The sequence below is a fragment of the Dicentrarchus labrax genome, unplaced genomic scaffold (genome assembly GCF_905237075.1).
Source record: "Dicentrarchus labrax unplaced genomic scaffold, dlabrax2021, whole genome shotgun sequence".
Classification (NCBI taxonomy): Eukaryota; Metazoa; Chordata; class Actinopteri; family Moronidae; genus Dicentrarchus; species Dicentrarchus labrax.
This window is the reverse complement of record NW_026136705.1, coordinates 29,069,458-29,097,132: the sequence shown is the minus strand read 5'-3', so window position 1 is coordinate 29,097,132 and position 27,675 is coordinate 29,069,458. Positions and strand designations below refer to the sequence as shown.

General features: G+C 41.9%; 1 protein-coding gene and 1 long non-coding RNA gene across 6 annotated transcripts in view; both read left to right on the top strand.

Moving 5' to 3' along the window:
- Positions 1–27,675, top strand: part of cadm1a (cell adhesion molecule 1a) — a 382,815-nt gene that overhangs the window by 58,543 nt on the left and 296,597 nt on the right. The gene's annotated exons all lie outside the window — the stretch shown is intronic.
- LOC127364457 (uncharacterized) overlaps positions 24,886–27,675 on the top strand; it is a 112,254-nt gene continuing 109,464 nt past the window's right edge. The window contains exon 1 of the long non-coding RNA XR_007885030.1: positions 24,886–25,100. This is a non-coding gene — a long non-coding RNA (uncharacterized LOC127364457). The remainder of the gene's footprint in view (positions 25,101–27,675) is intronic.

Below are 27,675 nucleotides of genomic sequence, written 5' to 3'. Positions count from 1 at the left end.
TTTCTATAAATCGACCAATAACAACCTGTGCGGCTGTGTCGATCTCTTCCATGCTTATCACCATCTTTCTGCTGCTTTCTTTTTGAAGTAGCTAGCTAGCTATGTAGGAATGTTATGTCCCCGTTCTTAATCCCACCTACGAAGCTCTGAGTGTGGATTGTTTCTCCAAGTAACGGAAACAGCCACAATCGAGCACCAGACCTATTTCTGTCACTGAACAAACCAAAGATGTGGGCAGCAATTCAAAGGTCTGGAACTAGGGTATCTTTATACACAATGACTAAAAAGTAAATGATGATGAAAAGATCCCAAATAATACCCCTTGTTTGATCAGACTTTCACCTGTATGTGTTTTGAAGCTTGCATCCATTTCCTCTTATTGTCCATTTTCCCTCACATTTACTTCTCCCATGCATAGATGAGTTTTATTTTAACTGTTTGTGAGAAATGGACCTATTCTCACTGATCACATAGTCTGGTCCCATAAACATTATGTGTTTGATTTTCCTTTCTCCGTGTCAGGCAGGTGAAGGGGGCATCACTACAGCTCAGGCAGCTATCAGATTTTAGACTGGCATTTTGAACAAGAAGCAGAGGACATTATGGATTACCTAACATTTTATAACATGCAGTCAGAGCCTAAAGCGTACTTGTACGAGTCCACCGCTGAGGGAATGCGACAGAGTGGCAGTTGTGATGATAAAAACGGAGCCGCGGGGAGTCGTAGAGTGAAGAGTATTTGTGACCCAGTTGCCCACCGATGCCAGCAGAGACTGAGTCACTGTGCTGCAATGGCTTTCACCTTGGACCATGTTAGCTGGAGTGTGTTGCTGATGCTGCTGTAGAAGAGTGCTGGTGTGTGTGATAGTGGGGTCACTGAAACTGCCCTCAGTCATTAACCGACAGATATAGCAATTACCAATAGGAACATACAGTAGAATAGACTGTAAAGCATCCCACATCTGTTTTGTGCCGCAGCAACTCTACGTGGAAGCTGTGTGTGGATTTACTCTGCCTAGATGAGCAGATTCACTGATAATGGCGATGGAGTTAATTGATTTTGGTCCAGTAGTAAATGGAAGTAAATAGACAGTAAATGCTGGTGTGACCAAACCTTAAGGCGCAGCTTTCCACAGGGTACCATCGTAAAACCACTTACTGAAGCACGGGTGTAAATATATAGTGCACCGGGGCATCTGTGGGTGTGGGGGCCCCATAGAGAGAGCAGGCCCCACAGCCATGTTGGGCACAGAACGGGCGCTTGTGTCAGTGATTCATATTGCCGCCTTGCAAATGTGTGGCCTGTCGTACCTTTAACCACTGAGCTGACAGAGCTGAAACCTATCATTATTTATGTGTGTTAATGACAGCTGAAAGCTGCTGGTATAACTGTTGGTGGTAGCTAGTTAACATAGCTAATACACAGATTTTAATTGTTTTTCCTGTCCCTTACTAATTGCACAAAACCAGGCTATTATTCAATAGCTGTGTAATGTAATGGTACATGCAGTGGCTGATGTTTTTGGCGGGCATTCAGCTTTCAGTAGGACATGATGGGGAGCTTATTCTAACAGCCAGCTCAACACACCCACTCCCTGAAGCTGAGCTGGTTTTAAGGGCTGACTGTTTTCATGCTTCATCTGCCTACCTCCCATTAGGCCTGTCAAATCTCATGGGATGTGTTGGATGCTAGAAAATAAATGTGGTGGAGCCTTTGTTAAAATAACGAGGGTTTAAGATTCGATAGCAAATACAGCAGCAGAAACTAATTTTTCTTCTAAGAATATGAATAGCACAGCTTTTTTAAAAAGATTGATACAAAATCCTTTTTGTGAAAAGTGGAAAAATATGTTCCCTTCTTTTCTTTAACAATACTAGGATGCTCTGCATTTATTCTCTGGTTCAAACTATTTCTTAGAGCCTTGACTCGACATTCAGTGTTTTTTTTTTACCATTTACTGTTTGAGCTGACCTTGGATTCAGACTAGGGCTTCAAGGTCCAGCATCACAGCTTTTTATCTAAAGAGTCAAGGAATAATCTTGATTAAACTCTTAAAAAGCTTTATTAATCCCATGCTACCTAGCAAGGCTGTTAGCTTTTATGAGCTGTTGTCAAATTAAAAAGGCTACACTTTTGGATTGGGGTTTGTCACGCTTACTAAACTATGATCTCAACTAAATGGAAAGCAGGCAAGGCAGGAGAGCACTAAATCATGTTGACAATTGCTAATGAATATCCCAGGTGCCAGAAAGGCAGAATGTGGAGCTCTACTGCCTCCTAGATAATGTGAAACGAAACCCGAGGTATGAGATTTGCACTAGACATCATAAGCAGCTGTGTACTTTCCTTTATATTCTGCTGCATATGAAAACTACGTTGAGTTCATCAAAAGCGCCAACTTTTTTCCCTTGAAAAATAAGTGATGCCTCTGGTGGTTCGCAGACAAAAGCATTGTCACGGCAACTGGATTACAGCATTTCACAGCAGGTCTCACTTTTTTTTTGGAGGAAGAAAAGAAGAGAAAGGAAGCACGAGTCTAAATACAAAGAACATTGGCTGCATTGCAAAGAATCTTGCTGATGCCTCCTTTTCCGGATTGCTTAGCAGCTTCCGCAGTTTGCAGTGTGGGACTAGAGGGAGTAACGAGGAGAGTGGACTCCCCTCATGATCAATTACTCTACTTGTCAAACTCGCAACACCACCAACTTCTTGCCAGTGACCTTTTACCCTGGAGCATCAGCTCTCGTCCTCATTTTTGCTTTGCCAGCAGTGTTCTCTGTAAGCTGCTGTTGCACACATTTGGACCACCAAATGCCTGTTTATCATAAATAAAATAAAATAATAATTAAAAAGCCAAATACTTTTTAACAAACATAACATAGTCATCAAAATATCTTGATCTCATTTCAAAGGACTGCTGTCTTGTTGGCAAACTTTTCAGCCAGATAAGTAAGGTTTTGGTGGTGTTGCTGATAAAGTAGATACGAAGTGTAGATTGCTGACACTGCTAAACACTGTGTTCACTACTTATTTGTGTTTGCTCAAGGCGCTGTTTTGAAAAGCCTATGGCAAAGGCAAACTATCTGTTCTATCTTACCTTTCCAGTATTTTTATAGTGGGTAAAATAAAGTAATTGTACTGTATGTGCACTTGCTTATAGCTGTTGCAGTTCTATAAGAGATAAAGACATAAAATCCAGACAGAGACCATACATATCAATGTACGTTATGGTGTGTTGAGCATTTCTAGATGATATTGTTTGCATTTAGACTGAAAATAAAGTCCAATTCCTTGGTTAAACCCCACCCACATAGCAACATTTGTCTGGCCCATGCACTCGGCTGAAATACAGCAATGAATTAGGGTCCAGAGGTGGTCCAGATCCGATTTACATAGCCGTATCTCAGCCAACTGTATGACCATAGCTGGCCCGATTCTGGTTTAATGTTGGACCAGTTTTTGGCAATGGGTACAAGAGTTCATGCCTAGTGTAAACTGGCTGAATGTCTAAATAACTATCTGTCTAAGCATTACTACACATGCAGTGCTGATAGAGGAGGACAGTGAGAGACAGTTGGCTGACTGTGTGAGGGCCAAGAGTGTCTACCAGATCTGGACCACCTCTGGACCATAATTCATTGCTGTGTTTGGACCGAATGTAAGTGGTGTGGGGCATCAGTGGACCATAGCCTTGTTTAAACTGCTACGTGGGCAGTTTAAATGCACTAGAAAACAGATTTTTTTGTTGACAAGACGTCTTCAGAATTACGTGTTTAGACTTCCTGTCTTTGAAATCTCTACAAGTGCTTACATTGTGAACATAACCTATAGGATTAATGGCTCAGTCTATAAAAACATAAGACCCATGTTGGAAAAAGAATCAAATTTTCCTATAAACAGAAGTCTGCAGTTTTGCCATCTTTGCCTCACTGAGCATTCCAAATATTTAAACATTGGGTCTGACAGAATTAAACAGTCAAAATTTGTTTGCCCTGTGCTCATGTGCAGGTTTATAAGCTCTCCTGGGATTATTGTTTTGGTATTTAACAAAAAATAACATTTCTCTTCATAGCGCCTCCCAGAGTATGGCTTAATCATACCTCTGCCTTTAATCAGCATCATTCTTGGTAACTAAAACTATCGCCGAAACCCCTTCCAGGCTGCCTTAATTATTGCTGTTCGGTATCGTTGTCCAGGACAAACTATATGTGGCAAGCCTCAACAAAGACGGATGAGTTCATTTATCAGGCCTCATGTTTTGCTAACACTGTGTGGCCAAGTGCCCAGCAGCCCACGTAGAGTCTCCAGGTCAGTTTAACCTTGAGCACAGGGGGTGTAGCAGTACTGTAAGCAGCTGTAACCCTGCCAAGAGGCAGGGGCACCTTTCACTGGCTGCACTACAATAAGCAGTCATTGTCAGTGAGATCCAATTGTTTTTAAATGGATATGCCCTTAGCCAGAAGGCTACAGTTAAGGTCTTTTTGTTCCAGCGGCAGTTAAACGATATTTATACAATAGCTAGTGTTCTAAATCTCAACCCACATATCTGTAGGCTACGTCAAATAAGGCTTCATGTTCTTGTTGTCCTGCTACCGGCAAGGCCTAAGGGTGACCAAGTTGGTCTGTCTGTCTGTTGGTTCGTCCACCCATCTATCATTTTGATTTAGGCAGAGATATTTCGACATTTGTCAGTTTTCAGGGATTATAATTTGCCATGGCTGTTAGTAGTTTCTACAAGATGTTGGCCCCCTGACCTTTCTCAGCCATATCATCAGGGCCAAATATCAACTTTGCATACAGTATTTCTCATAATCAATGAGCAAGATTTTCATGAAACATGCTGAGCACATTCATCATCCCCAGAGGTTAGACCCATTTGATTAACATCTGACATCTGACACCACCCCCAGGACAAACGGGGCTTTTTCTGCAATTCTACAAGTAATCCAGTCATCCAGCGTTGGACTGCTTTGGTAGGGCGAGGGGAGAAGGAGCCTCCCCTCTATCAGGTGGGGTGGGTCTCATATAACCTGGAGACAGAGGCCAGCTGCCAGTAGTTCCTTGGTGGCTTCCAGCTCCAACGAACCAGGAAGCTACAACACACACAAGCCCTGGCAGAGGACCCGGGGCTGTCCCAAACATAATCTTAGTCTAGGAAAGCTATCAATATGTTCAATTCAACATTCTTATTATGGGGTGTGATGAATTTAACAAAATCAACACTAAAAGTAGTTGAAATGACACCTGTAAACCAGCATCGCAGTTTGACAAAAAGCAAAAATAAATAAATATATATAATATGTGTAACAGAAATTTTTGTGTTCTCTAAATTACAAATGAAAATAGTCCATGTTAACCCTAATACAGTTCCTTTGTAGGATTGTGTAGAGAAAGAAAATATACAACAAGGCACTAATCATGAAGTTAGAAGCAGTATGGCAAGAGGAATAAATCAAAGGCTGCTTTGGTCCCTGCCCCCAAGTTTGGCACCAAAACAAGACCTACTCATCACACAGCGCTGCGACTTATAGCCCACAGGCATGGTTGTGACATTTCTCAGTTTTAAGATACAGAGAGAAAAATGCTAATGAAGTGGCTGGATGGAAATGTCAGTTTTCTGAGGAAATTCCTCTCTATGTTTTGCGGCCTGTGCTTATGCGTGCCTTCGTGTCATGTTGGAGAGGCAGAAAAGTGACTACAGGCTGACTTTTGACTTTTTTCTTTACCCCCAGGGGCCACGGCAGAAATGCAGAGCCACAACAATGGCTGACTCTTTCTGCCTGGAAAGAGGTGGGGAGGTTGGGGGTGTGGGGGTGGAAGGGGTGCTGGAGGGGTTTATCTTAGTCATGGTAATTGGTTTGCTGGTGTGGAAGTAGGATCATTCGAGAAAACCTCATTCAGTCTGACTCCCTCCCATTTATCTGTCTGGAAGGCTGCAGGGAGAAAGGGGAGAAGGATAGAGAGAGGGAGGGAGGGAGTGAAGGAGTGCTGCTGCAGAGGCATTTTCATACAAAGGCTGGAGAAAGTGAGTGAGTATGTCTGAAGGCTCAATCTGATGCCAGCCTGAAATGAAGGATACTTTTCTGCATCCTGCCAAATAGTGCTTACTTTTTATCCGTCGGCCATCCCCCTATGATGCGTAATGCGCCTGTTTGCATGCATGTGTAAGAGGAGCAAGGTGCGACTTCAGTGTGACAGGGCAGAAGTGCCATCCTCAAATCATTTCTCAATTTCAGATTAGATTAATGAAGGCGGAAATTGAACCGCTCTTTTGGGCCCGGCATTGTCTTTAAGCGAAATGGCTGATTCCCAAAGTGCGGTGATGCATATTCTCAGCTTATCGGTACAGGTTTTATTAACCGGCTATGAGGCTGATGGAAAGACCTGAGTGAGAACTCTGGGCTCAAAGACTTATATCCACTTGGTGTGTAACATGCCTGTGATATAGCGCTGTTGCTGAGGCAGCAGGGTCCAGCTGCACAGATATCTCCCCAACCACACGCCATCAGCTAGCTGTTTTTATGTGACCCAAGTGGCAAGCACCATGACTGACTGCTGAAACCACTGCAGAGCTCTTGTAACTGCAGTTCCCGATGAGCCCCAATGCATCCCGCCCCCCCGCCATTCTGGCAACAATAGATAACTGCTTCTAATATGAGTCATTGTCAGTTTTTAATAGTTAATAATTTGGCTTTTTTACAACTTATGTCTCATTTCTGTATATCGGCCATTATTTCTTGCAGCTATGACAACGTTTTACTCACCAAAGTAGTAATTGCTGGTTAGAAATGAGCCGACAGTTTTACCAGATTATCTAAATCACTTTTTTGGTGATAAAATCCCCCACCTCGATTCCACCAGGCACAGCTCCACTTTCATGTTATGTGTTTAATTATGTTCCTTTATCTGTCATGTTGTGAATAAATCCAACCTGCAAAATGTCCTTGGCTTGTTTAAAAAAGGCTAGTGGACTAACAAGTAGTTTGTTTCCCACATCCATATCTTTGAAGAAAACAGAAATCCACATTTTAAGGAGCCTGTTTTGGAGTAAACATGGCCTTTATACTCTTGCAAGAGAAAGTGGCTAAAGAAGTAACGGCATTATGATTCAAATACCTCCAATAACTAGGAAGCCGTATTTACTGAGAGAAATGTAGCAAGACCTCTCACATGTCTTTTACTCCATGGCCCAATTTCACAGGTGATCAGATATGTTCCTCCGGTCCACCCTCCCAACTGTGTTCAATTTGTTGATGTCGCTATCTTTCAACTTTGGCCCACCTTGCAATTTGTTCTCATGGCCCCAATCTCTCTTTTTGGCCAGCCTATTTGATTTATTTATTTACGTATTTCTTTATTTCACAGTTTTGTCATTGTTAAATTTCCTCTCGTTTTTGAACAGAGCGGGGGAATTTCCACACGACATGGTAGCGAGTCTTGCGAGGGTCACTGCACGCAGATGAATGATATTGGAAGGGAAGGGGGAAGTCACCGCTGGGCTTTCTGTCTAAGGTTGTAAGGACTGTAGTATGCTTGCCAGGGTGACAACTAGACTCCCACAGCGATGCATCATGGAGCCTTAAAGGCAGAGTGATGGAGAGGAGAGATATTGTAGTAGCAGATATATGAATTTTTCATCTGAAGTCATTTGTGCCACTCAGCACTTGCACTACAGATGATCAACCTTGAGACGATAAAACTAACAACATATCAATACTTAGCAAAAATGTTCATTCTCAGTTATTTTTGTCCTGTTATAAGCCGAAGAACAGTAATGTTGGTCCATCCATCAGCACTTTGGACCAGTGCCAGATATTTAATCTGTGACATTTAATCCAGCAGCACGGTCAGGGCAAAATCTAACACGCATTCTGATCTGAAATTGACTGAGCATTTTCACACTCACCCTTTATGTAGGGTATTTTTAGTCCCACTACTGGTAAGGCTTTTTTCTTTTTTTTGACAACTGAGTGACCCTTTCCCTCAATGCTCCCGTCCCGGAGTAATACAACATGACTAAATGCCTCGACAGATTAGCAAGACGGCTAAAGAGACTTTAAAGATGTGGCATCCAGTTGAGGTAAGCTAGATAAAGAGAAAAAGTTGTTGTCCAGAAACATTAGCTGACTTCTATCAAACTGTCCTCTTATGGATTTTTTACAATAAAGCAGCATGGAAAGGAACAGGCAGCTTGTTGGCAGATGTTGTTGAAGGTTCTGTAAGCGAAATTGGCGTTTTGGCTAACCTTCCCACATCACAACACTGAAATTCTGCTACCTGCCCTTAAGGGACCGCCTCTTTGTTGAGTTCTGTCTCCTGATTGGTTGAAGTGGGTACAAGACACCAGAAAATGTATTCTCAGGAGGGACTGCAAGACCCATGTTACTAATTGGACTCTATGTCAGTAATGGCTGTCAGAATGTGGAGCTTACTTTTACACTTATTTTAACAAAAAATCAAAAATCGCATTCATCAACTTTAAAGGTCCAGTGAGTTCCTTTCAGGAGGATCTGTTGGCAGAAATGGAATATGATGTTCATAGATATATGCCAGATGCCAGCGGTGTTCAGTTGGTTGGTTAATCTGACACAGCTAGATGCTACTAAATCCTACACACTGGTCCTTTAACTGAAGATTCTAATTTGTTTACTTAAACCGTTTTTTTCCCAAATGACTCAAACTGAGCTGCAAGTAAACATTAGATGGATATTTGGGTTGCTTGAGTTCTCAAAATTAGAATTATTGTGGAACTAATACAGCTCATTTTTGTAGGTGAACACTACCCATGAGTTAAAGAGCAATGTTATTATCATTTGTATTATAAACTGTGGTGAAAAGCTGTTTATGGATTTTGTGTTTTCTATTTTTGAGTCAGCATTACTGGAAAATGTTTGTTCCCTTTTTTTGCATAAAAAAACATGCAGAAACAATACAAAGCTCTTTATTAAAGAGCGGATCGAGTGATTGAAAGAGCCCATTTCTGAGCTGAAAAGCTGTCATGACGCTATGATCCAGCAGCAAGTCAACACCCAAAAGCTATACATTATGCATTGCACTGTGGAGTATGCATGGCTGCTCGGGCCTATACTCGTACAGATTTTGATGCATCAGCAACACTGCCTTCTGCTCTCTCTAACTCTTGTCCATCACGCCTGCTATTCATAGAGGCCATTAATGATTTATTGAATAACAAATCGTGAGTAATGGGGCCCTAATCCGTCATCCTACCGCTGTAATGCTTGTGGCTTCAAAGATGCTTTCTTTATTTAATTTCCACGATTTCCAAATTGAATTTCACAATTACAAATGGATTAATTGCTTTTTTTTCCCAGGGAATGGAACTGGCTTTGAGAGTGAGTGGAGGCAGGCTGACCTCTTTGAACTTGCACTTCCCTTTACACAAAGATCTAACCCTAACCTCCTCCCCGTACTGCGATGATATTCCTGTCAAGTGCAGCTGTATGACTCTCACTTGAATTAGTCTTCCCGTTCAGTTTGGGCGCTGTTGGCGTGATTTTATGAAGTTGGATGATGTGAAAGTTACAGAGAGCTGCAGTGGAGTGACGGCTCCTGCTTTTAATAATAGCAGGCAGATTAAACCTCTTTTATTTCTCGCATTCTTAGATCAATCCATAAAACCAGATGGCCTGTGAAGAGGTATTGTGTGTGCAGTGGGGAAAAGCAATATCATTCATATTATTTTTAATTGGTTCCCCAAGGGCACTTGATGATGTGAAAAAGACAAGCTCTAAAGTATTACTGAGCCACAGAAATTTTGGAGCTAATTTGAAATTAGCTTTTTCCCCCTTCTTTTTTAATGAAAACATGTTCAACCTCCACTGTGTTCTGAACGTACTGGGAAGAAATTGCTGCTACAATGGGTATAAATGAGTGTGCGATATGAAGAGCATACACAATTTGACATTACACAGCTAACTTTACACCACAGAAGTAAAGAGCAAATTACTCCTCAGCAGATGTTCTTCACTCCAGGCGAAAGGGAGAAGATGGTTCTCCTTTGGGGAAAAAGTCAAATATCCCTACAGTAGCGGTGGGTTCGGTGTGGAAACACTAATAAAAAGTAGAGCTGACCTTTGCTTTGCATGCTTAAAGGATCATAGTGTGTTTGCCAGCCTTATAACTACAGATCATGTGCACTTAACCTTTTTGCTGACCATCTTCAATGCATGCAATACAGTTTCAAATTTTTTCAAATGTTCCAGGCAGGACACATCCAAGGGTAGAGCACCTGCTGAATGCCTAAGTTTTGTCAGTGTTGAATTATTATTGCTAGAATTCTTAGAGGTCCTGAGGTCATGAGTCAAAGTCTTCCCATTGGTATGCACCCCTCCAAAAGATTCTGACCAAATACCAAGAATTTATAAAACATTTTTGATTTTTCATATTTTATTTACTTTGTTCGGTTAATTTGCTGCTTGAAACAGTAGAAAGAAATAGATTCAGATTTTTAAAACTCAGCAACTTGGTTTGCAAAAAGTAATACTGTGATGTAAAGTATACATGATTTGAAAATGTTGTCTATATGCAAAAACATTGGTATGGCCCTTTCCATATGAATGAACACATCTGGCATTGATATTTCCACAGCCAGTGCCACATAAACAAGCACACTGTTGCAGTCTTTGGAATTTGCTGTCTATTAGAAAGAACAGATGATATTGGAGCTATACTGTATAATGGAGCTTACAGTTAGGGTGTAAGCTAAGAAATAAGCTTGAAGTTTGGCTTTAAGTTAAAAATAAGCTTATCTGCTTCCATCTGCTGGCAAAGCAGCAAAAATAGTGGCACTTGTGGTCAGACATACACATCAAATGTAATGACAATCTGATAACCTAAAACCCACCGTAACTGCCACAGCAGGTGGGGAGCACAGCTTCCCAAATGAATTAATAAAAAGTTTTGGTGCAAGTCGGCTGGCTGCTGCAGTTTAGTGAGCACCAGGCTTAAAACACCAAATGCAGATTACTTTTCTGTGCAGTTCAGTCTGATGTTTTCAGCCTCAGAGTCAGAGTCTGACTGCCCTTAGGTGAAAGAAGTGCACAGATGGTTATGAGACTCATGCTTGCTGTAATCCCCAGGTTATGGAACATAGTTATGTGATTAATTAATAAGCTCCACCAGGCTGAAGGTATGCTGTGGTTTGGAGCCAGGAAAATGGCCCTAACTCCTCCACTCACAGCAGGACTTTTCCAGGGGGGCTGGGAAATGTGCAGTAGAACCGAAAAAACCCACAAATAAACCATCAAACTGTGTGTCACTAGGAATGAATAAGGAGCCCTTATTAAGTCATCGTGCATATGAATAAATGATTCAAATGTGTGCAGGAGAGTCTTACTCTGTAGATGTGCTTTGCATAAAACCATCCTTGCTACTGATTCAGTCTGCAGGAGCTGGCACTAACACTGTTGGCTTTCAGGTAACAGGACAGCATCCAAATTCCCCTTCAGCTTTGTGAGACACGTACAACAGCAGCACACTTTGAAATGTGTACTAAAGTGTGATAAAATCTGGAACACCTTTATTCAGTTCCATTTACAATATACAGTATGCCACTGAGTAAGTGATTCCCCATACAGTAAAGTGGTATAGGAAAGATTCCTGACCCCAAACTTAGATAGTGTATTCATTTCAGTTTCAGCAGAAATAATTCTTAATCATGATGCAGCTTCTTTCTAATACAGATGCTTATGTAACATTTTCATTCATGCATTTAAATAATTAAACTCCACTTGTCTGTCTAGTCTGAAAAATTAGACTAGGTTCAGCATCCCATGAAATACATCATTTCAGAACTCTTACTACTCATCAGACGCTTCTAATGCTTTTGGATGGTAGTTCAGTAGGATTGACGCACTTAAAGTCATCATGATGTGACATTTGGTTTTTGGCAAGCTCACGAAATCACACAAGGATCCATCTTGCCAGGCTCCGGGCTATACCCTATACGCCGTTCAGACCAATCAGAACTGTATGACTACTGACAGCTATGGAGTGAGTTATGGGTGTGGTTCAACACTAGCCGTGTGTCCACGTGTGTGACTGCTTGCTCAAAAACAACAATGGCGTAGACACGGCTAGCATCAGTCATATCAGGATTGGAGAGTGTTTGTTCATTCAAGAAGAGAAAAGAACAGCACTGAAGGATGTGTTCTCTCTTCTCCCGACTAGCTTCGGTATAAGTTTGACTACGTTATACGGTTCGTTGGTCGATTAGTTGAAGTTCGCCTGTGATAGATGGTTCATCCAATCAGCTGCCAGGTATTTTTGGAAAGTGTCTGCCCACACAGTTTCTATGTAACAAACCATCTGGTGCAGTCAGGTTAGTTAAGACTGCAGTTTGCGGAAGAAACAAGAGAAAACTATACTCTGTTTGCTTTCTGTGGTTAATTTGTTGGATCATTCAAAACTGACGTGTCAAGTTTTCATGATGCACAATCTATTTAATTTACACCTTGGTTGTTTCAACAGCTTCCATTGTCTAACCTATCATCTTTATACTCTCAACATCTTATATTCATAGTGACTCATAGTGATCATTGCTGCTGTGCCTTTTGCTCAATTAAACTTGCAATTTTAATTTATTTCATTAGCCATCCAATCCATTTGAATGGTGGTTGCCTTATTGGCCTCTGTGGGAGAATTGGATCGGCTTGCCCTTGTACAACAATCATGTCTGAAGCCTAAAAGTCAAAGCTAAAATATTAGAATTGTTCAGTACAGTTCCTTTCACATTTACACACGCTACAAGAATTGCGGCAGCCTGCTGTTTGAAGACACAACAAACTGATGTTACTAACAGATCTCAATGCATTTTCTGTTGACAACCGTCACATTCCTGGACTTATGTGCAATAATGCAACCACCACTTTTCAGTAATTAGCATTTATTCATGCGGATGCTACTGCCTTGTCATAGTGTCCTCTCTGAAGACCGAACTGTTTGACTGTACAGTTTAATATAATTAGTGTCATTTACCTCTTTAGAATGAATGAGCTAAGCGAGGGAATTTAGTGCAAAGCAAAACATCAGGCAATTATGGCAGATTGTGGAAGCTATGAGGATAGACAGATAGTTAATTGTGACTAAAAACAAGTAATGATACATTTTGCCGGACTTTTGTCCTAACGTTAGTATAAATCTTTTGTTTGGTTGTTCTCTTCCATTTGGAAAGGCCTCAGTATTGAAACAAACTAGCTCACACAGTGTCGTTCAACCACTAATGAACCTGAAGGCAGGGCGAAAAGCGTGGAATCAGAGCGTCCTCCTGGCTGTCTCCCCAGTCTCCCTCCAAAAGTCCCATCTTTTAGGTCTCTTTGTAGTCTCTATGCCGTTAATTGCACGAATGCAGGAGAGGAGATAACGGAGCATGCTTTCAGATGGTGTCTCCTCAAAATCAGTGAATATGGTGCTACACACCAAAAAGTGACAGAAGTAGTTGTATAAAGGATGCCGAAAGAGGTCTGTGGCTGCATTCCTGATCACTGTAGAGTATCTCCATGAACAGCTTCAGTTTTGCAAGTTTGATGAGCTGAGAGGACCGCAAATGTGATGTTTATGCACACTCCTCCACCGTGACATACTTGTTATAGCTGAAAATTGGAACTCCCCTTGAATTTAAAGTTCTGAAATTTGACTTGCCTGTGTCGGGATAATGTGCATTCGTAACGATCGAATCACCATTAGCACCATCACAGGCTGAAGAGACTTGCATTGCCTTATTCAGGTATTTGATATTTTTTAAGTGTCAACAGAAATGAAAATCTATATTTGAGCTACTATTGTGAGTGGTTTCGTAGTTGTGTTTGAACATCATTAAAGGTGCGTCTCCTTCCACTAGAAGCTCCATTCACCGAGTGAGCTACAGCACTTAAGGTCTGAGCATCAGTGCTGTGTTGAAACAACAAAAGGAAGTATACAATTCAAGTTTCCCAAGCTACACTACCCTACACACACCGCTACGAGATCATTAAAGATAATGCATGTCAGCTCTGAGGTCAGGAGAGAGGGAGGAACACCAGGATAGCAGAACCAGATCTTGCACCTACCCGATTCAATTCTAAGGAGTCAGCCTTCCTTGTTGACTTGTGAGCACACCTTATGCACTTTCTGTGGAAGTTTCTTTCCATATTTGTATCCGGTGTCTTGAGTAAAGCTGTATGGGGAGATAATGGAGAACTATAATGTCCACAAACTTACTGTATGGTACCCTGTTAAGGTGCCATACAGTAAGGTTCGCAGCCTTGGATGGCTTGGCTTTAGCACTGCTCAGAAATGAAATGGGCCCCAGAACAGGTTTTTAGCAAAAGGAGGAGAATTTTAACTATTCTTTTTAAGTCTGTTTTATGAGCCACGGCAGATTCTCCTAACAACAATTGCACTCGGCAGATAATGATGGCTTAAATATATACTCAACTGGGGCCTCGTAATTAAATGATTTGAAGGGGTATGCAGCGAGCTGTGATTGTGTGCCAGTAACTGTTTTGTTTCTGATTATGCTAATATTGGGCATATGGAGCATACAAGTATTTTCTCCTAGATTGGCTGGTGGAGGGAGGCAAAAAGTGACATCGCTCCCATTCACCGTGGTAATGGAAGGGTCCCTGCTTGGCTAAGGCTCCAAAAAAGCATGGCATTTGAATTGTTTTGGTTACTTGAACTTTAAGAGGGATTTGGCATCTGTGCTCATTCAGTGAATAAAATGATGTGGAGTGACTGCGCACCCTGTGATGCTGTGTTGACTCGCTCATCAGGATTTCACAAGAGTCATTTTGATCTTCAGGTTCGTTGTCTGGCATATTGCACACCATACTGTGAAATGTGTCCAGTTTCTGCTCTTCAGATGAAATGGTATCAGTGCACAACTACTGTGATGACAGCTGTCCGTGACACTTAAAAACGAAAGGATGAAAACGGTTTCATGGAGTCACACCCAATTCTTGTTTGTTAGGTTCATACATGTCCTATTCTCTGAAGGCAGATAATTGCTAGTGTTCTTTATGTAGTGAGGACTGGACAAAATTACAAGCTCTGGCCGTGGCGGGTTGAATTTGCATTACTCTTTGCCATCGTAAGATAACAGATCCCTGGAGGTTCAGTTTGATTGTCTCCTGGCAGACTCCCTCATGGAGGACTTCACCCCATTCTCCCTCTAGTGCATGCTGGCGATTTTAAATGAAAAAAGCCCCCTTCTGAGTGAGATCAAATCACAGTGAGACTGGTGCACACAGATCATCCCTCAGAGCTGCAGCAACACAGAGGCTTTTACTCCAAGCAAGCCAAGTGAATTCACAGAGGACCCTAAAAGCCATGTAGCCTGTCAGGCTGTATTTATAGAATGTCCCCCAGGCAGCCATGTCCTGATTCTGGGAAAACACAATATAATATTTATATAGTGTGAACAGAACAATGTAGGGATCAGGCTTTATGTGGGGGCAGTAGTAGACAGGTTGTCTATAAATCAAGCTATGAAGAGTTATGATCTCTTGGTAAAATAATGTTTGTGGCCACAGTGTGGGGTAGAAACAACAGCACAGAGGAGCAGGCGACAAATACTCAGGTGTTACAGTGTCAATCTAATGAGCTTGGATCATAATATCTTCAATTTGGTCCCGAGCGTTGAGTTATACCCTTGTTTCACAGGAAGATGCCAACCTGCAGCACAATTATCATGTTTAGTGGCGTTCATCAAAACGGAGCCTGCTGCAGTGACAAAATAGTGGAAATAATAGATGTCAAGACTGAAACCAATAATATCCTGGCTTCCATTACATCAAGACGCATGATTTAATTGGAAGTGCCACGCTGGTGTTACAAAGTATGAAATATTGATATCATATTTTTGTGTCAGTCCTCAGAAATGTGTTTTGTGTTTACCTCACCAGCTGCTGTTACCAAACAGTCTAAAGCCCCGCGGGCTTTTCTTTCCATGCGGCTTGTGTTTAGCATAATAGGCACAGTAGTGCACTGCCCCGGCGTTTTGCCTCTGTCAGCCCTATTAATCGGAAGTCAAATCACTTCCATTAGATTTCTGGGGTAAAGCATTTGGCTGGTGGGATTTGCTGAAGCAGGACAGAGGGAGAGAACGGCAGGAGAGGGGGAAAGATAGAAAGACGAGCACAAGGCAGAGAGAGAATGGCTGCTGCTGATAAGCTGCAGGCAAGAAATACGCAAACCACCGCAGTATATGAGAATGATGAATCAGGGATAATAGTCACCCTGCAGTGAATGTTGTCATCATGGGACATTTTCTTCAGAGACAACATTTACCTGTCACAGCATCTGCGTTCAGAGGAGCAATAATGGGCTTTGTTCCCAGGCTTCAAGGTGCATCTGGGGTGAGAGTGTGGGGGGTGGTGGTGGAAGGGTATGGGGTTTTATAGGAAGCGCAGCCTTGGGGGAATGAATTCACTTCCCCTGATTTGTGCAGATTGTGCTAAATGGGCCAGGTAATAATTGCTGGCAAAAGTAAAGAGGTCATTCCCTCTGCATGCATTTAAGTTTGTTTTCACTGATCTTTATAGCTGGACTCAGTTTAAGGTGTCAATGTCCTAACTGTCTGCAAAAAGTTGAATCATTTTGTTTTAAATAAGAAGAAAAGAAAACACCTTCAGGTAAATTCTTTTTGAGTTCAGTTGAGTTGATTTCTTTGTTTTTTCACTTGTAGCAACACATAACGGAATGTAATGTAAAACCATACTTCAAAAACACTCACAGTGGGTAGTGCTCCAACATCATCTGTATTAAACCATAAAACAACATCTCAATCCACAGAGACATCATGGCGTAAGAGTAAAGGGGCCTGGATGCCTTCCAGAGGTTAGGACTCTTTACAGTGATGTTCTTTCTTGTTATCACCAATAATTCATCATTAATAATTAAATATATTATAATAGATCCTATAGGTTATATAAAAACAAGTTGCCATTTGGATTCAAATACAGTTTTAGTAGATCATAAACCATCCTACGGTTTCTTCTGATATGTCACATCTCTATACGAGTATGTGGTACTTCAAAGGATGTTTATATTTTGCCAGTTTATATGGAATCTTGTGTAGTGCTTCTTTAAAGCTCCTTTTACTTCTGCTGTCACAACCCATCAGAGTTTGTGGCTGTTGGGCTGCTTTTGCTCAGCTTTTACTGTCGCCGTATGAAGTTTAGGGGCTCCATATGACTAATGGGCACATTACACTGCAGCCAGCAGTTCCTTGTTGGAAGATTATTTGCCGTACCGAATCCATGGACCCCCGCTGGCCAGCAGGATTCCCATTGCCCCGCTGCTTAAGCTCGGTGTTGACAGGTCAACATGACTGACACCGGTGCAATTGGTCATAGTGGCCCATCTGGGTGTGTGAGAGCAGCCCGACCTCACACTGCGAGGCACCAGAGCTCCAAGCTGGCATCCGAAGAGAAGGGAGCTTAAGTCTTATTAGAGAGGGTATTACATCCAAACACAGACACGCCACTTATTAAGACAACACTATCTGGGGAACAAAACAGGAGATTAAAGACCCATCCCATTACACTGTAGGTCACAGAGGGCTTCTTGGCACTCTTGTAATCTGGAAACAATCACCCATGGTTGACTAACCAACAGGGAGTCTAAAAACATTTTGTCTCATTGGGACATTTTTCCTGCAGTGACTACCAACTGTTGAGGGCCACAGAGGCAATATAACAGTAAATTCACCCACTACAAGTTCCCATAAGAGTATATTGGTGTTCCCACACGGGCATATTGGTGGAGAGCTTTCGGCTCAGGTGCACACAGCACAGAAACAAAGTTGTTCCGCCATGCTTTATAAGTCATTACCAAAGAGCAAGCCTAACAGATTTCCTTGGCAGTACGATCTTGTATTGCATACCAGCCGGCATATCACTCGCTGTTTTGATTTCTTGCCTTTCTGCCTCTCGACACAGCTGATGGCCTCTCTTCCAGTGTAGGTAATATGAGCTGAATGCATTAACCTTGTTTTCATTTACTCCCCGTGGATATAGCATGGTCCCACCAAGTTGGAAATTCTTCTTCTTTTTGGCAGTGTACTTTATCATAGCTGGCACTTTCTGTTAAATCGGGGGACCTTTTCATGACCTCCCTTCTCTGGTCCTGGGAGAATTCTCCTGGAGGTGACTGCAGCCTCTGCTCGTGGATTGGGAGTTTCTAGGCCCTCGATCCATGCCTCAGGCTGACATGTTCATTGCTTACAGGCTTCCCAAACTGCGGCTGCCAATAAAAATACGGATGCGGTTTTGATACAAAATGACCGTGTTGATTTGTACAGACTACAAAGAGTTGATTTGCACTTTTAGGGAAGTTTTGCCTGACCAAGCCTCAGTGGAAGGCATGCGGAGGCCCACTTTTAACTCGCTGTATATCTGTTTTTCACTAAGTAGACAGGAATGGAACAGACGAGGAACCAGCACAGGGCCTCTTCAGAGACTCAAAAAGAAAATAATACTATTTGCAAGTCGAAGCAACAGGAAAGATTTATTTCATCATCTTTCAATTTCATCCTTATTTTAGGTAGAATTTAAACACAACCACACGTACTCATTTTGCCCTAATGACATTTCCTTCACAACTCTGGGAAAATAAAGCTAAACCAAACTCAGTTACGACAAATTCACACACTCTGCTGTCAAGATAATGATATCTCGTGTATATCTACAGAGGTTAGAGCAGTGTCACTACAAGAAGTCAGCCTTTTTGAGGTAATTGAGTTCATAAAATTTAATGGAGGATATTACTGTTCATGCCTAAATAATTTCCCCAGTAAAAATCTCACTGGGCTTGCTTTAACTGCTACTCAGTGTTCATATCTATCATTCTACTTATATATTTGCATTTGTCCGATTTTTTGAAATTCATAACTTTCTATAGATACCGTACAGTACAGTCGGTGCCGTTTCATTACCACTGTGCACAGGATGTCTTCGCCAAACCTCGACCCTTCTTCTGCTCCCCTCTATCCTGCTCAGCATTGCCTTGCATTTCAGTACACACTGGGGCCAGAAGCACAGTTGGCACTCTTAAACCTGATCGTGCTTTTAATGTGCACAAGCTATTAATCAGCAGTTTTATTCTAGGCCATGGGGTTTATGAGACACACTGTTACTGGGACTGTGGGTTGCCCTACACATTTTTTTCAGCCCATCACATTGTAACAGCTGTTTCATGCCACTGGGGGAACTTTGAGGGAGATTTAACAAATAAAACCTGCAGACCCTGGCCTCTGACACACAGGATGCAAACAGCGCTGTCACTTTTCACTGCCGGCATGCCAAGGACGGTTCTGTTTTATCTGGTAAGCTAAAGAGACTCGTTAAGGAAGAAGAAAGTTCTACAGATCCATGTGTACAACTGATGGGGGTTCTTTCTCCTGGGTAATCTCACATCTACGAAAGGTTGACATACTGGGATTAATGGAGTTAACCACTGAGATGGTAGGGAAACGAGAGCTTTAATGCTGTTGGCTTGTGTGGTGTCAATAGGCTGCGGATCAGGAGCCTGCTTGATACAGAACCACTTGTTAGCTTTAATTTGATTACCTCACTGTCTGAGAGTGTATTAGTGCTCAACAGGGACAAAGTTTGAGAAGAATTTAAGTTTTGAGGACAATTCAACAATTTGAATGGGATTAAACTGCAGCGTTTAAATGGGGACAAAAATACATTTTAAATTAGTCTAACATCTCCAATCAAGCAAGATAAGTGAACACGTTTGAGGTGGCCTGCATACCTTGGAGGAAGCCATAATGCAACCCTTATTTGCTTTTTTTATGTGTGCATACACTGTGAAGTGTTGGCTTTGTTTAAGAACCAAATGCATTTTAAATTGAGTGTCAATATTTTAAGTGGCTGAGTGAATAAGTAAATATCTCGAGTACTTGACAATTTCTATCTGGCAATTCTCCTAATAATGCAGGAGCTTTGTAATTCCATTAAATTTGCTTGCGTTGTCTCAGAAATACCAGATTTCTCTGAGTTTACTATTGTTTGCAGTAGCATGAAGGAATCATTTTACTTACAGTTGCTTACAGGGCAATTTCGACTGGCTATGCTGAGATCATGGGTTGTAAAAGTGTCAGTGTGTTTCTCAACAACAGGTAAAAAGGTTAATTGCTTTATTTTTAATCCTATATAAAGATATGTAGCTGTGTCGGGCACATTTAGTAGTGCAGCATATTTCAATGGTCAGTCAAGGACTGCAGCATGCTTTTTGGAACATGTTTATCAAAGGAGAGGGGCTGTAAGAGCATTCAACAGGAATCAGGCTTCATGCAAATAGGAATTATGGTTCAAAGGATTTTATCTCTCTCTGCAAGAAGCCAACCAGCAGAAATTTAAGTTTCAGATATCAAGAATATCCCACTTGCACAGGAACAATGTACCTAATTCCAATGTACACAAGTGTGTTGGGGTATCTTTGTAGCTTTAGTTAGTTTCAGTTTTCAGTCTCTGCACAGTTTTTATACTGCACTATCATAATATATAATTATCTAAAAAGCTGCAGTAAAGGACACATATTTTGGATTCATAATAAGTTGTTTACAAAATTTAAAAGCCCTGGTATAGTCCTTTAAAGCTTAATTGCTCTGCACAATAATTGGCTCACAAATAGCTCATTTGTAGTGCCCTGGTTATTATTTCCAGACTGACAGATTAAAATATTACCTCATTAAGTGAATGAGCTATCATCCGCGGGTTCTTTCATCGTCATCTTGTGCATTTGTTGACAAGTTGGAGATGGGAATGCACCGCAGAGCTACTTGGAGACTCATAGATGCACTGCACATGGTCGAATTCAGTAACAGGCCTGTCCTAGTGATTTGTCCTGTGTCCACTGTAAACTAACCCCGTATGACCCTGGGAGATGGCCACAGCAGGAGCCAGCAGACGGGCTCTCGCTCAGGGAGCTCCAAGAGGTCATAGGGGCGTCACTCCATAACTTTGGCAAGGGTATCCTCCCATCTGTTGAGAAAATAAGTGCCGTCCAATGATTGGCCATCCAGTTGACTGGGGCACCATGGCTGTGGGTAGGCGGAGACAGACAGAGAGCTCCCTGCCAACAGCTGCATCCCTGCAGGGAGGGCTGTTTGGAGTTTCCATCCATCCATCCATCCTTAGCCCTAACTGGTTATTTAAGCCATGCTCTCAGGGCAGCAGATTGTATTTATTACGTATTTGCATATATATGAGGGCCCCTATTTTGGCAGCTGTTTAAGCAACCCACTCTGTGTTGAGATTATATGAGACCGAGAACAGAGAGTGAGAGATGTCGTTCCATCTTGAAATCAGAGAATAATAGTGAGCAATCCCGCGGTTATTGCCAATACAATACCAGCAAAAGAAAGGTATTGCCTTGAATGTACAAAATGCAATGGACACTGTCATTCCATATCACCAAAGCAATGTTACGTCATCAGTATTAAATGGTTTTGGTATCCTTGGAAGCTTCTCCCACACTTAAACATAGGGGACGCTCAGGCATTTTCAGGGGAATCAGCCACAAGACACTGAACGTAGTTTCACACGTAGCTCGAGGTGTCTTCTAAGCCGGGAAAGTAACAGCATTTTGTTGATGTCAAAGGTCAAAGCTCAGAGCGAGTTCACGGTATAAGGAAGGGATAACATCAGGGTCGTTGATAGAAAGTGAAAGGGTGTTTCGCTCTGTTTATTGCCCACCTCCAAACAAATTCTTGTCCTCCACACTGAAACTGGGAGAGAGATTGACCCCATTTTGCCTGTCTGTCCATTCGTTATGTCATTTCGAGTAGGATGCTACATTTCGGTGATGGTTTTAGAGAATGCTGCTGTTGAATGACGCCTAAAGTAAACGCTACAATATTGGTCTTGTTGTGTCATGCAACATATTTCAGGTAAAATGTTTTGGGACACAGTTGAAAGCTATGGGATATGTATTCCAATCTGAGTGATCTGGGTCCATCCCAGGATCTCTTCCCAGTTGGATGCACCTGGAAAACTTCCAGAGGGAGGTGTTTAAGAACTAATGCAGTGGGAGGAAGAAGGAACGTGAGAACAATAGGTGGATTGCCATCAGTAATCCAAGTGTCGTACTAGACTGTCATGGGCAAAAGGGATCCTGCAGGCGAACCTCTCGATTCACCTGTCAGTCTACGTTCCAGTACTTTTATGTGGCAGGGAGCTTTGGGAATGACCAAAAGAGTGAGACAAAGAGGTAGAAATAAGTTTCCTTTGCACGGTAGCTTGGTTCTGACATCCTGAAGGAGAAGAATCGCTACTCCTTTGGGTTGAAAGGATCCAGTTGAGATTGTCCGCGGTGGGTTATAGGCCTATTACTGGCAAATCTTTTCATTTGGGATAAACCAGAAGTCACTCTCTCGCCTCCAACTAGTTCAGAATGCAGCAGCTCGGTTTTAACATCACATCACCCCAGTCCCGGTTTCTTTCCATCGGCTCCCCGTTCGGTTTAGAATAGATTTTACATTTTTACTCATGGCTTTTAAACCTTGTCTCGGTCTGGTCCAAAGCTACATAGCAGTAATGTTGACCCCATATGAGCCAGTTCACAGCCTTAGATCCTCTGGTGGGGCCCTCCTGGCTTTTCCAAAGTTGAGGCTTAATTCTAAAGGTGAGCGTGCTTTTGCCATCGGGGCACCATGGATTTGGAAGGACGTACCTCAGGAGATAATGCTTGCAGAATCATTTTTAATCACATTTCCCTTTTTATAGACTTGCTTTTATGTGATGTTGTTTGTTTTTTATTTTATTCTTTTAATTTGGATTTAATTATATTGACATTTTGCATTTTGGCGTCTTTTGTCTTTTTAGTTTATTTATTTACTTACTATTTACTTAATTTTGTCTTGCCTTTGTTTAGCTCTCTGTTGTTACATTTCCTTCTGAATAACCTGCTTTTGATTTGTCTGTCAAAACACTTTGTAAACTGTGTTTTAAAGATGCGACATTAAGTTAAAGTTGCTATATTAAGTTACAATTACTATAAATCAAACATGTTTTTTCCTTTTTATGAAATGTAGAGGTGATACAGCTTTGCATTAATGTGCAAACAGTTCAATGGTCCCAGCAGAACCTGTTCTCATTATCTTTTTCTCAAATTCACTTGTGGAATTTAAAGATGAGGGTAGCGTATGCGTACGGTAGAAATATCCACTGTTGTGCACCGGTGCATGTCCGGCCCACTTGTTCTGGCAAATCCCAACCTTCTTCTGGGTTAAGTCACTGCAGTCTCAAACCCACAAGTCATGTGGCTGCCAGCATGATAGATGGCCACACAACCGATTAACCATGTTTTACGCTCGCTTGAATTAGATAGATAGTATTTCTGTCAGAGGAGCAAGCTGAGACGGGAGGATTAAGATGTGGTGTTTTTCACTACAGCGTTCACTCTTTTGTCTGTACTTGTTTTGTTCCATTCAAAGGCAAACACATAGAGACACAAACACATATGTACACAGTCTTCCAGTTGTTGTTATGCCCTACAACAGTGTGGAAACTGCATGCCTGGTATAACACAACTTCTCATTATATTTACATTGGAGTGCATGCCAAATCTATGAATAATGAAAGCACATTTCAGTAGATGTTAAAGTATCGTTCCAGAACAGGAGGCATCACAGAAATATCAGCCGTGGCAACCATTTCTTGTTTTCTTTCTTCTTCAGCAGTAAATGGGTTTTCAAACAGTATATGGATATTTCCTGAGCGGACTGGGAAAGGATTTGAAGAAGTCTAAATTCTTGATTCAATAAAAAGTGAATAATAAAGACACAGGCAAACTGCTCATTGCAGCATTTTATTGTGAATTCCATTTTAATTAAGTTAATTACTATGAACACTGTCGTTTTGCTTTCTACTGTCCCCCAATCAGGCACAAGATAATCTGGTATTCTCACATCAGACATTAGTAATTTCACTGTGCTGCATTCAGAAAATCATAAAAGTTGCACATTTTTATTAGTTTTGCTGATTGCTTCCTCATGCAGTTTATGTATTAAAGGCTTACTGCTGTGGAATAAGAAGTGCTAAAGAGATAGGAAAAGGTCAAGAGACTCTAGACGCAAAATGTTTTCAGAATACATTTCTCCTAAGAGGCTCACAAGTTGGCTTCAACTTTTCACCTTTCAGCTTTCCAACTCTCATTCATACCTTTAATGAAATGGTTTTAGTCATCTGTCCAATTCAAGACATGAAGCTATGCCTGTTTATTGCCTTGTATTGGCCAGAACCTCAAGACTTGACATGTCAGGATGCGGTCCGCACAGTCTCTTCAGCCGTTCAGATACACAGATATTCCACCCCTCTAAATGTGGCAGGTGCTCAGGTTTGTATCTGTCTGCCAGGAAACATACAAAAACCCGAGCAGCAACCACAACAAAGAGCGATGCGTGTGTGAGTAGCAGTTGATTGTTGGGTTTGAGAAAGGGAAGTTCGACAGCATCTTATCCTTGTTGAGCAGTGAAACATTAAAACCACCGGTATCCCGTTTGGTGTGTTTGTGGGGTTGCACTCTGCCAAGCTAAAACAACAGTCGACAGGTGGCTTCTTTTCGCTCTTTATGCCGTGCACCTGAATTATTTTTACAGAAGAAGGTTCTTGAAAATGACTTCAGAGTCTAATCTATTCATTAGATATATTGCATGTTATTATTTATCCAAGTTATGTCAGTTGTATACAGTGCTAGCATCCTGCAGGCTTATGGTTAGAATAGCCCTCTTTTCCAACCCTATTATTTATCTATCTGTGTCCATTTTCTTTTATTTTTCAATGCTTTGTTTTAAGGTGTTGTAGTCTTTTACATTTTCACATAGATCACATGATTTACATCTTTCTGTCTCTCTCTTTCTCTCTAGGTAAGTGAGGTTTTCCTCTGCGTCCATCCTGAAACAAGCACCTCTCACCCCACCCGTCACACAGTGGCCCCCGGAGATAGCGGGTGCCGAGGTGATTCATTGGTAGCAGTGCTGGTTAAAAATATTCCTCCTCCTCCTTCTCCCTCTGCTCCACTTCCCTCTGCCTGTCAGAGGAAATGAAGCCAGCTCGTGTTCACCGCTAAACAAGACCGGAAAGGGGGCTCTGTAAGCTTCTATCATTTTAATGTCCCTTAACACCTTCCAGGCACTGAATATTTGTTCAGGTTGGTGTAAAATGTGACGAAGAGGCGTGAATGATGTCAGGGCTACAGGGAAAAGTGGGATGCGTGCCTTTGAATGTGGTGGACAGCAGCAAAAGGACAACAGTGGTCTTTAGAGGGTGGCAACGTGTTATCTTTGTGCTAAAAAGCTGTCTTTTCCAGTTCAGCTCCTGCTGAGAACTGATTGTTAGGTTGTGGGTTTGTCCTTGCCTTGCATTGATGCACACAACCAATTAATCATTGTTCTTTATCTACACCTTTATTAATTTGGGTCGTTGACGAAGTATAGTGTTGACCTTGTGCTTTGTGGGGTTGTTTTTGTCTGTCTTTTTCCGATGTACCTTTCCAAGTCAGATACTCATTAAACACAGCAGGAAAATGACAAGCAGAATATGTGATCGGTCTGTTTGAGGTCCAAAAGTTTTCACAACTCTGGGAAAGAATCCTGACCTTGACAGGGGACGATAAATAATTATCATTACAATGTCTCTGATACAGTTTTGCTCCATGTGATTATCCCTCCCCCCTTGTCCTTCCTGCTGATATTGGCCTGAAGTACGTTTTATCTTCACCTTCCAGGCGGACCAGATTAATCCAGTGAAATGTGTTTTAGCTAAGTCAGTGCACTAAACGGAGAGAAGAGGGAACCCAGTGGTTCTGTGTCTCTTGAATTACAATGAGTTTGGCTCCTTTTTCCAAAACGGGAGAACGGTGTTTTCGCTGCAAAGATCAATCACTTCATAGAGCATTGTTTGGGTTTTAACTTTTGAGGACCTTGTTGGCTTTGGGGATGACGAATTTTTCAGCAATGCTCCCATGGACCCGACATCCAACTGATGCAATGAGGCTGCAATTGTTTTTGCTTTTGAACATTGGTTTCTCAGATCGCCGGAGTTGCCTTACTGCTGTCTCTGCTGGAGTGGATTTGCTGCGAAGCCATTCTTCTCAGCCCCAGACTGCAGCTTTTATTGGGAGATTGTGTGCTGGGCGAGGCGCAGCAAATTAACCAAGGCCTGCGAAGGTTAAATGCTGCTACCGGGGACTTTGTGCATGAGGCGGGCAGTGCCACATCACTGGCAGCTCCCCTCTAGCCTTTCCGTCTTGTCAATAACTGCTGTCCACATCACAGCCCATTCATGTCCCTGTGTGAAACACTGTCCATTGTAATGGCATCACATTACGCAGAACATATTCATTTTTGGCAGCAAAACAAGGGCCCAGCATTCATTTTTACTCCATTCATCTTCATATTTCTGTGCATGTTCACAGTGTGAGTCAATGGAGCTTTGTTCACGTCCTCACAGATGACCTCTCAGTTTTGTCCTTCCATTTGTCCTCAGCACACTGGCTCAATGGGTTGCTGTGTTCACTCTTATACAGAGACAGTATGGACCCCTAAAGGCCCAAGGACTCCCAGATGATGGAGTGAATAAGACATCTGCCATGGAAGTACAGATGGTAGCCTTGGGTACACTGTACCCTGTTGAAGCTGAAAAATATGATTTCAACCTAAGTAAGCTGTATTGACTGCGACGTCTCCTGCACTAGTCCTCAGGTTGTTGGTGCAGGCAGCGGGTGGTGGATTGATTACTGTACAGTATTCCTACAAGAGAGCACTGACCTGTGATTATACCATAAACCAGCAATATGTTGTTTACATGGAGACACAATTTTCTGGAACTATCTGTGCATCGGGTGAAATTACATGATCATAGATCGCGCCTTTTTAAGCAGGCACATAAAAGAGTGCATGTGTGTATTTGAGCTCCTCTTTTTATAGTTCATAGGAATTTTATATTTGCAAGATGTTGTTTAAGAGGAATGTTTTACTGTTATGTGCTGCTGGATTTTCCTTCTATGAACAGCACTTGATGAGCAAAATATTTCAGCAACTACCCACCAGATTGACATGATATTCGTTGATTGAATGATTTTTGTGCCTGATAATCCCTTTTTGTCTTTGGCCACCGTCAAATCAGAATCCCCCTTCATCAATGTTTTGCTCCATGATTCACAATGCTGTGTTTTTGTGAAATTTGGATGGTTTTCAGAACTTTCCAGGAACCCTCTATTAATTTACTCCAGACTGGTCTAATGAGGATACCAAGAGCGCAAATGTTTTGCTCGAAGTAAAACATTTTCAACTCTCATGAGCACGCCTTCCCCGCAGTTGGCAACTGTTAGAGTGACTCTACATCTGTTTGCTTCCACTTGCTGATTTCCCTTGTATTTGCAAGCAGTTCCTCTGCCTTTAGAAGTTGCTTCATATTCAATATGAACATACCTTTAGAGCAAGGAAATTGTCAGGGTTGTATTATCTAATACTTGACATATTTTGGGCAGCAATGAACATTACAGCCTCCAGGGGCCACTAGCAGGGCTTTATCTCACGATGAGTTGACCAACAACCAATTTTGCAAAAATAACTCATCACACATTATAATAATTCAGCAGATGCATCTTATTTCAAATTCAGAATTGCAAAAAAATCTACATACACACGCTTCAGTCACGTGAAA